Below are 13,962 nucleotides of genomic sequence, written 5' to 3' on the forward strand. Positions count from 1 at the left end.
GGATGTGTTTTGGAGAAGGCAGGAGCAGCAGCAGGCTTCTGCAGGCCAGTGGTGGGGCCAGAGGCAGCATTCAGTGCCCAGGACCAGCAGGGACGGACGTCTGAGCTGTGGCACCCTCTGTTCAGTGGCTGCTGCAGTCTTGTCCTCTCTGAGCTGTTCTTGTCACCTGAATTTGTCAGTGGCTGCTGGTCAGCCTGCCTTTATGCCTGCCCACTTGCCAGGCCTGGCTTTCCAGCCTTCCAGGTGATTCTGTAAGCTCTCCACCATCCCTAGAACTCTGAAAGGAGCCAGAGTTGGTTTCTGTTGTGTGCAACTAGCACACCTGACCTGTGTAAATTCTTGGTTCACTAACCCAGGAATAACAGTACCTTTCTTACTTTCCCATAATTCAATTTAATTTATATTCTGAACTCTCATTATGTTGGGTGGTAGATACTTAATTGCAGTCAATTCAGGATCTCTTCTCTTCACCCATCTTTTTTTAAGCTAACATCTAAAATTAATTTTTAATATTATAAAAGCACAGAAGGGTGAGAAATAGAGGGAAAGGCCACAGATAATCCCACCATTCTAATTTTTTTTTCCCCAAAAGCTGGTGCTGTTTGTTTTTAATTTATTTATTTAACTTATTTATTTTTGGCTGCGTTGGGTCTTCGTTGCTGCACGTGGGCTTTCTCTAGTTGCAGCAAGCAGGGGCTCCTCTTTGTTGTGGTGCATGGGCTTCCCATTGCAGTGGCTTCTCTTGTTGCGGAGCACGGGCTCTAGGCATGCGGGCTTCAGTAGCTGTGGCTTGCAGGCTCTAGAGCGCAGGCTCAGGAGTTGTGGCACACGGGCTTAGTTGCTCCGTGGCATGTGGGATCTTCCCGGACCAGGGCTCGAACCCGTGTCTCCTGCATTGGCAGGCGGATTCTTAACCACTGTGCCACCAAGGAAGCCCCCACCATTCTAATTTAACAACTATTATTTGCACCTTCTTTATCTTTTTCATGTGTATAAGTTTTTACAAATTTATGAATATACTTAATACAAACGATTCTTTGTGCTTCTTAACACATTTTAAACTAGTATTATTGAGGACTTTCCTGGTGGCGCAGTGGTTAAGAATCCATCTGCCAATGCAGGGGACACTGGTTTGAGCCCTGGTCTGGGAAGATCCCACAGGCCGCAGAGCAACTAAACCCATGCACCGCAACTACTGAGCCTGTGCTCTAGAGCCTGTGAGTCACAACTGCTGAGACCGCGTGCCGCAACTACTGAAGGCTGTGCACTTTAGGACCCGTGCTCTGCAACAAGAGAAACACTGCAATGAGAAGCCCACGCACTGCAAAGAAGAGTAGCCCCCGGTCGCCGCAACTAGAGAGAGACCGCACGCAGCAACGAAGACCCAACGCAGCCAATAAATAAATAAATACATAAAACTGGTATTATTGGATCAACATTTTCCTTGTGACTTCTGGCATTCAGCAATTATGAATTTTACTATAAAATTTTATTTTAGAAGTTTATTATTGGAAAATGAAAACCTATGAGAATTGAAACACTAGCACAGTGAATACCCATATGCCCCCCTTTCTATGCTAGTTCTTAATATTTTTCTGGATTTGCTTTCTCTCTCTCCCCCCTATGTACTTGTGTATTTTCCCCACTGAATTATTTGAAAATAAGTTGCAGAAGTTATGGTATTTTACCTCTTAACAGTTCAGCCTGATTTTCCTAAGTAAAAGGACTTTCTCCTACATAATTGCAATACCATTGCCACAGTTAAGGAAATTCACAGTAATTTCATAATATCATCTAAAATCCAGTCCATATTCAGAACTCCCCAATTGTTCCAAGAACATCTCTTATAGCTGGGTTCTGAGAGCCTGACTCTTTCAAGTTCCAGGAGGCTTAAATAACATCGGTGTCAGGGTCGTGGGGAGAGGGTGAGGCGTGGAGTCCTCTGTGGGAGGAAGGACTGTTTCACGTGCCTGGATCCTATTTCCCCTCTTGGGTTCTTGCCGGATCCTTGCTGGCTTCTTGCGTGAACTGCTCAGAGCACAGGTTTCCAGCATTCGGATTCCAGACTGGGGTTTCTGTTGACAGCACCCCTTGGTGGGGTGGGGGACAGGTACTCCCCAGTGCCCACACTCTCTCCAGTTCCTTTCCTCTTTTATCTCATTTTGAAGGCAAGAGCTCCCTGGGCTGCTTTTTTGGGTTTATTTTCCTCTGGCCTGAGCCCCTTCAAGGTTGGGTCTTTTGAAACTTAAAAGCCGTTTTTCTGCTTTCATGGTCTGACCCCATAAATAGAGAACGGCCATGGGATAATAGGACATACTGGCGGTGGGGGGAAAGAGCATCAGTTAATCTTCCTGAATATCATCCTGGCTAATTTGTTCTGTGTAGACATTAGCACATGTATTTAGCTGTTATGCCTCAGGATGGCCATGCTGGATGTTTAAAAATTAAATACTTAAGAACTAGACCACTAATCCTGTTATCCTAAAAGGTAACTTTTGCTGGTGTATATTTTCTTCATCTTCCTCATATGTGTATTTTTAGATATTTATGAGTATAATTAATGAAGTGGTAAATTAACACTATACAGTGGTAAAAAGCCACTGTCCTGAGTCTCCTGTCCTCCAGGCAGCCCAGCCTCTCCCCCGGGACACTTCAGACCTTCAGCAGCCAATGGGTAGATGCCTATAAGAGCAGGGTGCCTACAGGACCCTGTCTGAATCCACTCTGATGGGCCAGTGCCAAGACTTCCAGCCCGTTGTGAAAATCCGCGTGGAGCAATTGGATCACACACCACACCTTGAAAGCCTTCATTGCCTTGGCTCCCTGTTTCACTCAGAATTAAATTCCATCTGCTTCACGGAGCACTGAAGGCCTTATAAGGTCTGGCGCTTGCATCCCTCCTTAGCTTCTCCTGTGTTTCCCCACCTGCTTCCATCATGTCTCCTGCCACTCATGTCCCGGCCGCGCTGAACTCATTTGTTTCTTACAGATCCAGTGCTCTCTTTGGATTCTGGGTCTTCTCACAGTTGTTCCCTCTTCCTGGAGTTGCCTCACTAATTACTACCAACTTTTAGGTGTTAGATTGAATGTCATTTCTTCTGGGAAGTGGTCCATGAACCTTCTGGCTCTGGGCTCAGGCTTCCTGTAGCTCTTTGAACTTCTTTTATGGTAGAACTTATCATAACCATTTCCTGTGATTGCTGCTGTCTTTCCTTTAGAACTTTTGAGATCCAGAAGGCTAGTGTCCTTGCTTATCTTGCTCGTCGTTTTACCCCAGGTGTCTAACATTGTATTAAATGTTCATTGGAAGAAATAATGAAATTTACATAGACGTTCATAAATGCACGTGTGTGTATGTTTACTCACATGCACACACACATGAGAGAGTCGTCAACAGATGGGAATCAGAAAAGGGGGACGATCTGGAACCTGGCTAAAAATGGAATGATGTCCCCTCAAGTGTCCACATGGGAGCACTGGTGTTTGTGTGTAGGAAGAGATAACCTGAAATCTAGTAGCCTGGTGAAAGGAAATTAGCAGAAATGTTGCAGATTGGACAAGAGATTGTTTTGCAGATAATTACAGATGCCTCATCACAGCATCTTAGGACCTCTTAGAGATAATAGAGAAAAACTTGGGTTGCTTATACCTTTACAGTGTGAAGAAAGCAAGCGCGAAAGAAGTAGGAAATCCATATCCTCCGTATCCCTGAGTCCCTCAGCAGAGCAGAGGGTCTCTTGTCACCGTGGGAGGCAAGGCCCTTCCTGCAGCGGGATTATGTATCTCCATGCTGTTGACTGGCTTTGGCCAATGAAATGTGGTGGAAGAGGTGTGTGTCACTTCTCGGTGAGAGCGATAAGCATGGTTTGCTAGGTCTGCTTTTCCTTCAGCCACAATGACTGTCAATGTTCCAGATGGAACTCACACGTCAGACTTGTGGTGTGAGTGACAATCCAGTCCTCTGGGGTTGTTACTGTTGCATTGTTGCCTATCCTGACTCATATATGCAGTACTGCTGGGTCTTTGGATTTTTTTTTTTTCTCCAAGAGAAGTCATAAATTCAGAATTTTTGGTGAAATACATATTTTTTAAATTTTGTAATGAATTCATATCACATATCTATAACATTTGGAGGGTAGGCCAAAAAACATGTGTGGGCCAGTGGTTTCCTGTCTCTGGGCTAGACACTGGTACGTTGTGATAAACAAAACAGACATGCTCCTTACTTCATGGGGTGTTTCAGGAAATAAACACTAGATAAAAGAAACATAAACATAATTATTGAGTTATCCTTGCAATAAGCACTACAAAGCCAAAGTACAGGGTACAATGAGATCTCTCTGAGGGGAATTGGCCAGGTGGAGGGGGTAGCAGTGGGGTTGGGTGCAGGTGACAATGGCCAGGTGAAAGGCCCTGAGAGGGGAAGTAGAAGCTCTGGCCCTCAACCTAAGTCCGAATTTGAGGAGCTGAAAGAAGTTTGAAGAGCTTGTGGCTGGAGCTCCAAGAGATAATGAATGGCTCAAGTGGTGAGGGAGTCCTCGTGGGCCATGAAGAATAGCTTGGGCCTTAGCCTAAGGGTAATAGGGAGTCACTGAACGATTCTTAGCAAGGGAATGCCATATTCTGAAGTTGTGGGACTATGATATTCATTTAATCATTTATTTTTTAAATTTGTTTGACATATCTCTGAGTGTCCACTCTGTGGCAGGTATTATGCTAACAAGCACAGGAAATGCAAAACTAAATCCTGCCCTCAAGGAACTCATAATAAGGTTGTTAGCACATGGACACAACTATAAGTTAAGGTAGAAAGTGGTGTGTGCCACCATTTATTCATTCACTTATTTATTCAACAGACATTTATCAAGCATTTCCATGTATGTATCAGGCACTTGTTGTATACATTGGGTATGTGGTGAACAAGACATCATGGATCTTACAATTCAGGTCACCTCATAAGGCAAACTTTCCTCATTTATGAAGTGGGAGAAGTATTCACAACACAACAAAATTATTGTGATGTTTACATGAGAGAAAATGTGTAATATAGTGTCTGAAGATAAGTACTCTATAAAAGACAGCTTATTATTATTACTATTACTAACCCGAAGGAAGGGAAGAATTCTTAGATTAATATGATGTAGAGGTATTGGATGTAGAAGAAGTCAAGCTCGGGGAAAACGAGTGGCTCCATAGAGGCTAGAACTAATCAGGAGTGACAGGGAGTGGCAGGTGTGTGTGTGTGTGTGTGTGTGTGTGTGTGTGTGTTGCGGGGGTCATTCTAGCACACCTTTGACAAGTAGAAAGATCAAGATTATGATTGACAGATAACAAGACCTTGAGCTAGGAGAGGGAAGGAGAATATGAGGAATGGTAAAGCTGATGTGTGGAGAGATTTACAGACAACACAGGAAGTAGATAAGCAGTCATTTCCTGCCTGATCCAGGATGTGTGGTCATTTGGAGTGCATACCCATTGGCAGGATGGTTATAATCCTTTCTGAACTAATAAGGTTAAGAGGAAAAAAAAACCATTTGTCATCTCTGCCAAGGTGCTGCAACATCAGACTAAGGTCAGTCAGGCAGATGAGTCAGACTGAGTCAACAGGTCTTCTCTGCTTTGGAAGAGGATGCTTCAGATGATGGGGGCAGCCCTTTCAGCTGACATTGAAAGGCTGGCACTCATTTTGACACTGAACAGTTCTCTCTAAGTGTTTGGTAATAAGATGGTGATAGATGCTGTGGAAAGATGATACAAGCCAGATTATAGATATATCTTGTGCACACACATGTATGTACATGTAACACTTGGCCAAAACACATAGAGCAGTGCTGTCCAACAGGCATACAATGACAACCACATGTATAATTAAAATTTTTCTAGTAGCCACATTATAACAGTAAAAAAAATGTGAAATTAATTTTGTCACCTGTAAACTGGGTTTGCCTCTTGGTGGGTGTCCAGCCAAAAGACACAAACAAGCCAAAGATGGGGGGGGGAAATAAAACTGATGGCAAACTTAGCTGCTGATCAAAAAAAAAAAAAGAAAAGGAAACAAACAAAGATGGGGGGAAGGAAGGATTTATTTTTTTATTTTATTTCATTTTTGGGGCTGCACCACACAGCATGTAGGATCTTAGTTCCCCGACCAGGGATTGGACCTGTGCCCTCTGCAGTGGAAGCGTGGAGTCCTAACCACGGGACCACCAGGGAAACCCAGGAAGGATTTATTATCCTTGCAGCAAGTAAGGAGGACAGCAGGGATCTTTCCCCAAACACTGTCTCCCTGAACAGCAGTATTGGGCAAGTTTTAAGCTAAGCGTACCTGCATATTCACGAAGGGACCTGGGTCGTCCACAGAGTACAAGCTTTAGTTGATTGAAGTCACTAAAAGGGTCAGAAGAGGTCAACATCATCATCCCTTAGATTCCAGTTATCTGGTGGTTGAGCGCTTCACGCTAATCTTTACCATTGAAACAGAACTGGGAGTCTTTACAACTGATATATTATCTTTGCTGTTGTTACTTCTCTTGCCTGATAAGTTGCCTGTTTCTGCATTCTTCTGTTCCCTTAAGGTCATTAATTACTGAGACCTGTTCAAGGGCAAGGATTGAGGCCAGCCATAGATCACAACTTGCTTAGGCCAAAAATGGCTTCTCTTATATCAAGAAAGACATGCCTGGTTTTCTTTCTCCAGGGACCCCCTACCTTATCTGCTTACAATTTTAATATTTTGTTCAACATCATACATCCAAAGTGAAATGTTATATTTTAACATGTAATCACTATAAAATTATTAGTTTTATCGTGATTCTCTTTTTTGGGTTTAGTCTTTGAAATTCCATATGTATTTTACACTTACAGCACATGTCTATTCTGGCCAACCTCATTTCAGGTGCTTAATAGCCACGTGTACCTACTGGCTACCAATATTGGACAGCACAGACTATAGAACAGTGACTTTCAGACATTTTTGACCAGAGTAAGAAACACATACACACACACTATAAAAATTAAGCAAAGCTTTAATGAAATAATTATCATATTGTGAATCTTGCCCTCTGATATTTTCTATTTAATTTTTTAAAAAATAGTGGTCATGACCCATTAAATTGCTTTTATGACCACCTATGGGTACGGCTGACATGGAAACCATTGATATGGAAAACCTGTACAGTAAGTCCCCTACATACGAACGAGTTCCATTCTGAGAGCACGTTCTTAAGTCCAGTTTGTTCACAGGTCCAACAAAGTTAGCCTAGGTACCCAACTAACACAATCGGCTATATAGTACTGTACTGTAATAGGTTTATATTACTTTTCACACAAATAATACATAAAAAACAAACAAAAAATAAAAGATTTTTAATCTTACAGTACAGTACCTTGAAAAGTACAATAGTACAGTACAACAGCTGGCATACAGGGGCACATTCGTGTCTTTGAAATCTTGCAACTTGAAGGTTTGTATGTAGGGGAGTTACTGTAGAGTTATGTCTTGAATGAGAGGTTAAAGGGATAGGCTCTAGTGTTAATGCTTAGGGCAAAAATTACCTTAAATTGCCCGGGGTCTTTACAAGGGCAAAAGGCAAGAGATAAGTTATCTTGTTTCTGTTTCTCTTTGTGACCTTCCTTTTTATGAGGCACTGAGGACAAATTCTAGTGTGATTGGTTTTAAGAGCTGCAGGGTAAATTTTTCTCTCTTTCTCATAATTGAATTCATATAAGGTAAATGTGTGTGCATTCAAATACACTGGATACAATATATGTTCAACAGATTTATATATATATTATATTTCTATACATATATAAAATCTTACAGGATTCAAGAAGTGGCTTGAGGGCCATCAACCACTCTGAAGTTGTATGTAACTTAAAAATGTTGTTTATTATCTTCCAAAAGATCTTTGTTTCAACAAAGCTAAGAAATCACATTGGTCTAGTGTGTTTATAATACTGTAGGGAAGGAAAAAAAATCCTTTCCTCTACTTCTTAGGTTCTGTTCATGGGGCCTGCAAATTAGACTGACAGAAAACAGATTAACAGGAGAAGAGGTGAACAGATTTTACTTGATGTTAATATTTTAATTCTTTTTAAAACATGCACAGAGGCCTTTTTAGAAAAGAAATGAAGACTGAAGAAGGTGGTTACATCTGGGCAGTTTATATACCATTTTAACAAAAGGCAATACATTTGTGGAGAAGTAACAAGGCAAAGGAAAAGGGGTTTGGGCTTTTAGGGGTAGTAAATTGTGGGAAGGTAAATATGTGGGGGAACTAATGGAAGATAAGTGTTATTTTAGTAAAGTTTTTTTGTAGTAAAAACCCATTTTCATGCTGAAGTTCTATCTCCAGTGATAATGGTTGTTTCACCTTCTTCTGGTATAGAAGACGGGCGGGGAAGACTTTCACAAAGGGAAATTCATGTTCTACTTTTATGTAAATGGGGGGGAGACCTAGGAGCTCTTTCTGTGTTTGCTGCTTCTTAATTGCTTTCAACTCCAAACAATCCTTATGCCAGAGTGGCATATTTTGTGTGCCATGTTCTGATTCTCTTTAAGACACACAGGGATATCTCACTAGTCTTGCAATCTTAATTACTTGAATCAGTTCTGAAAAGCCAAAAAGAGTTAAGAAAGGTCTCTTAGGAAGCCAAATAAATGTCTTGACTACTGTCTGGGACCCATATTTGAAGCCTGTTCATTCTTTGAAAACAGTGCTAAAAAGCCCGTGACTGACCAGAAGCAAAAACTTGATAGAAGTTTTTGGGTGGTGGCAGGCTCCTTGGCAGCAGGGGTCATATTTGAAAACCATCTGAGGAAAAGGGAGAAGACAGATGCTATGGGAACAGGTTTGGGGATTCCTGACCTGGCCACAACCCCTTCCTTGGAAGCACCCCAGGATCCCTGCTGAAAGTGTGGAACCCAGGGCTCCCATGCTGATTCCAGGTGCCTTTTTTCTCCTGGTCACAGCCGATTGGACTAGAGGTTGACACCTGACTATAGTTTAGCCAAATAGAGTCTTTGTTTCTTGAGACTCTGCATAAAGGGAAATGGAAGGCAGCCATGTTGGAGCTGTTAACGGCATGGGAATGCATGGGCCAACGTTGGTATCACGGTGAAACTGCACAACGCAGATTGGGACTTAAACCCACTGTCGAGATCACATACCTTGTCTCAGGACTTAAAGAAGCTCGAGTTCTTTATGTCTCATTGCAGAAAGAATTCAGTGAAAGACAAAGTGATAGGTAAGAAGTGGATTTATTTAGAGAGAGAACACCTTTTGTGGACAGAATGTGGTCTGTCTCAAAAGGTGAAAATGGCCTTGGGAGAAACACACTCCACCAAGAGTGTGGGCTATCTCAGAAGGCAAGGGGCCCTGAAATATGGGGTGGTTAGTTTTTATGGGCTGGGTAACAAGTGGGAGGATTATTCCAACTATTTTGGGGAAGGGGCGGAGATTTCCAGGAATTGGGCCACCGGCACTTTGTTTTTTTTTTTGGCTGCATCGGGTCTTTAGTTGCGGCACGTGGGATCTTCATTGTGGCATGTGGGATCTTTTGTTGCGGCATGCAGGCTCTTCGCTGTGGCACGCGGGCTTCTCTCTAGTTGTAGCATGTGGGTTTTCTCTCTCGTAGTGCATGGGTTCCAGAGCAGGTGAGCTCTGTAATTGTGGTGCGCAGGCTTAGTTTCCCCGCAGCATGTGGGATCTTAGTTCCCCGACCAGGGATTGAACCCATATCCCCGCATTTCAGGATGGATTCTTTACCACTGGACCACCAGGGAAGTCCCTCCACCGCCCACTTTTTGATCTTTGATGGTCAGCCTCAGAACTGTCATGGCACTGGTGTCATTTAGCATGCTAATGTATTACAATGAGTGTATAATGAGGCTCGAGGTCCACTGGAAGTCCAGTCTTCCGCCATCTTGGACCTAACGGGTCTAACCAGTCTTTGTCATATCCTCAACGACTCTGTCAACCTTTTAAAGGATGTGCCCTGGGCTTCCCTGGTAGTGCAGTGGTTAAGAATCCACCTGCCAAGGCAGGGGACATGGGTTCGAGCCCTGGTCCGGGAAGATCCCACATGCTGCAGAGCAACTAAGCCCGTGCGCCACAACTACTGAGCCTGCGCTCTAGAGCCCGTGCTCCGCAACAAGAGAAGCCACCACAATGAGACTCCCACACTCTGCAACACCCGCACACCACAACAGAGTTGCGTCTGCTCACCACAAGTAGAGAAAGCCCGCGCACAGCAACTAGAGAAAGCCCGCGCACAGCAACGAAGACCCAACACAGCCAAAAAAAAAAAACGGTTGTGCTCTGCTCCTTCCCTCCTGTTTCAATGGCAAACTAAAGCCCAGATGGGCTTAAGTTATGGGGGAGCAGAAGAGCAAAACTTGCAGAGGAAGCTGATTTGCAGAGCAATTTAAATTTATTTATTTATTTATGGCTGCGTTGGGTCTTCGTTGCTGCACGTGATCTTTCTTTAGTTGCGTCGAGCAGGGGCTACTCTTTGTTGCGGTGCTCAGACTTCTCATTGCGGTGGCTTCTTTTGTTGCGGAGCACGGGCTTTAGAGCGCAGGTTCACTAGTTATGGCACGAGGGCTCTAGAGCGCAGGCTCAGTAGTTGTGGCGCACGGGCATAGTTGCTCTACGGCCTGTGGGATCTTACCGGACCAGGGCTCGAAACTGTGTCCCCTGTATTGGCAGGCGGATTCTTAACCACTGCGCCATGAGGGAAGTCCCTGCAGAGCAATTTAAAGGGTAGAAAGAAGCCAAGAGGACAGAGCCGTATGGGCCAACAACTTTCTGGGTCCTGTGAAGGTAGCCCAGTGGTTCTTAACGGAAAATGATTTTGTCCCTCCCCTCCCCAAGGGGATATTTGGCAATGTTTGGAATCATTTTTGATTATTACAACTGGACTGGGCAAAGGGGCTGCTACTGGCAACTAGTGGGGATCTTGCAGGAGAAGCGGGGAGTGAGAGAATGGTCATGTCCAAGGTCTCTGGGGAGTTCTCGGGATGGGCCACCGAGTGAGGGTCCTTGGCTTCACACAGAAAAGAATTCAAGAGCAGCGAGCCAAAGTAAAATGAAAGCAAGTTTATTTGAAGAGAGACACACACCATAGGCGGAACTGGGACCCTCTCAGAAGGTGAGACTGCCCCGGGGGTGTGGGAGTGGTTAGTTTTTATGGGCTTGGTAATTTCATATGCTAACAGGTAGGAGGAATATTCTGTTTGGGGGAAGGGGCTGGGATTTCCAGTTATTGGGCCACTGCCTGCTTTTTGGCCTTTTATGGTCAGCCTTGGAACTGTCATGGCGCCTGTCAGCACACTGGTGGGTGTGTCATTAGTATGCTAATATATTACAATAAGCGTATAATGAGGCTCAAGGTCAACTGGAAGTCAGATCTTTCGCCATCTTGGGTGTAGCTGGTTCTAAGCGTTTTTTTTTTTTTTTTTTTGTCGCATCCAGTTTTTCTCAACGGCTGTCTCCGACTCCTCATTCTTTTAGCAGTTGTGCCCTGCCCGCTTCCTTCTTGTCTCAGGGAGAAGCCAGGGATGCTGTTTAAATGTTCTATCCTTTATTTTGGGGATGCAGAACAGCTTCCACAACAAAGAACAGTCCAGCCCAAAGTGTCGGTAGTGCTTAGCTGAGAATCCCTGAGGCAGTGTTATTTTTCTGTCTGGGTCCTTAAAATATATTCCACCTTTTTAATAATTTTTAAAATTTTTATTTTATTTTTTGGCCTCATCACAGGGTATGCAGGATCTAGTTTCCCGACCAGAGTTCTAACCTGTGCCCCCTGCAGTGGGAGCGCAGAGTCTTAACCACTGGACCACCAGGGGAGTCTCTAAATTCCACCTTTTTAAACCTATCCTGAGTATATTCTCCTTGTCCCTCTCTCTCTCATAATAATACTAGCTAACATTTATTGAGTGCTTACTATGTGCTAGCACCACGTTAAGCACTTTCCAGAGATGATCACATTTAATTTTCAAAACAAACGTTATGAGGCAGGAATATTATTCACTCACTTTATAGATGGAGAAAGTGAGGCACATAGACTTGGTTATTCTGCCCAAGCTTGCCTTGAATCCAGTCGAGATCATGAATCCAGAAAGTTTGACTTCAGAGCTTAAGCTCTTAACTATTATGTATGGAGACTAAGGCCAAAAAAGTTATACATAAAAAGCAGTCATAAGAACTCAAAAGGCTAGTAGCTTTGGGAGGGGAGCATTTAATTTAGAAGTTTCAGCTTCTCAAGAGCAACGGAAAATAATGTCACCTTAGAATCCAATAATCAAAATAATTACCGTTTTTCCAGTGTTTACTGTGTTCAGTACTTCTATGCTTTGTGAAAGTGAGCTTAGGAAACTGGTTTTATTATTATCCCTATTTTACAGATGAGGAAACCAAGGTACAGAATAGTGAAGTAAATGTCACAGAGTAAGTGGCAGCTGAGATTTCGTCCCAGGTGGTCGACTCAAAATCTGTGCATTTTTCCAATCATGTTAGGCTACCTTGTAGTACAAGCAAGAAAAAACATTTACAGTGTCGAATGTAAGTCAACACTCTTTTATTTTATTTCATTTATTTTTTAATAAATTTATTTATTTTATTTATTTATTTTTGGCTACATTGCGTCTTCATTGCTGCGCATGGGCTTGCTCTAGTTGCGGCGAGCGGCGGCTCCTCTTCGTTGCAGTGCACGGGCTTCTCACTGCAGTGGCTTCTCTTGTTGTGGAGCACGGGCTCTAGGCGCACAGGCTCAGTAGTTGTGACACATGGGCTTAGTTGCTCCGCGGCATGTGGGATCTTCCCAGACCAGGGCTCGAACCCATGTCCCCTGCATTGGCAGGCAGATTCCTAACCACTGTGCCACCAGGGAAGCCCAAGACTCTTGTATTTTAAAAGACGTAATTTAAAAGAAGGGGCATGGGGAAGGAGAGAACAACGTGAGCAAAGATTTGAAGGTATGTTAATGCAGGTTCAAATTCAGGGTATCCATTAATGCTGCTGTGTCTGGGATGTGAGTGAAGGATGCCTTGGATGCTTGACTTAAGCCTGAAATGGTAAAGTGGAGCTAAAATGGAATCTTGGAGTCCACAGTGAAAGTTTGAAGCTTATTCTGTTGGTCCAGGAGAGCCAAAGGTTTTGGGGCAGAGGAATGAAGATTATGGTTATGTATGCTAGAAAGAGTCCCCTGTGGCAGTACAGAGTATACAGTGAGGAGGTAGAGTCCGGGAGAACTGACAGGTCAGCCTCACCTAGAGCAGAAGGAAGGGTATGGTGAAGCTTTGAGAAGTGTTTCAGAGATAGAAATGTTTGGCTCAGCATTTGGCTGGGTTTCGTGACAAGAAAAGAAGATAAGATCCTAGATGGGGACTGTGTGGTTGGTGAATCTGGTAAACGAATACAGCAAATGGGACAAAGAAAAAATGCATTTTTTTAAAGTAAAAGCAATACAACATGACTTTTGAACATGTAGATGGAATAAAAGTCTTCAATCCCAATCCCCAGAAGTAACCCACTTTTACCTATGGTATAAAAATATGTTTTAAGAAAAATGTGTGTGTGTGTATGTGTGTGTGTGTGTGTGTGAGTGAGTGTATTAATCTTGGATTATATTATTCTACAACTTTTTTCCCCACAGTATATTATCTGCATCTTTCCAAACCAATTAATGTATATTTACAACATTATTGTTAATGACTATGTAGTATTCCACTGTAGAGGTGTGTGTATTAAGGTTCATTTAGCCAGCTGAGTATTGATGGAAATTTGGGTTGTTTCCAGTTTTTGGGGGGGAGGGGGTTATTGTTATTGCCAGCGAAGCGATAGATGTCTCTGTGTATGTTTTTGGATTTTTGTGCCAGTGAATTTATAGGATAAATTCTTCTAAATTTCCAGTCAGCCGGGTTTTTAGAAGCAATTAATGAGTTCTGCCTTGGTCAAGTTA

At 43.2% G+C, this 13,962-nt stretch overlaps 1 protein-coding gene across 11 annotated transcripts in view; it reads left to right on the forward strand.

Annotated features, from left to right (window-relative positions):
- The window catches only part of SUDS3 (SDS3 homolog, SIN3A corepressor complex component), a 597,049-nt gene that overhangs the window by 70,950 nt on the left and 512,137 nt on the right, over positions 1-13,962 (forward strand). The gene's annotated exons all lie outside the window — the stretch shown is intronic.

The sequence above is a fragment of the Stenella coeruleoalba genome, assembly GCF_951394435.1.
Source record: "Stenella coeruleoalba genome assembly, chromosome: 14".
NCBI classification, from domain to species: Eukaryota; Metazoa; Chordata; class Mammalia; order Artiodactyla; family Delphinidae; genus Stenella; species Stenella coeruleoalba.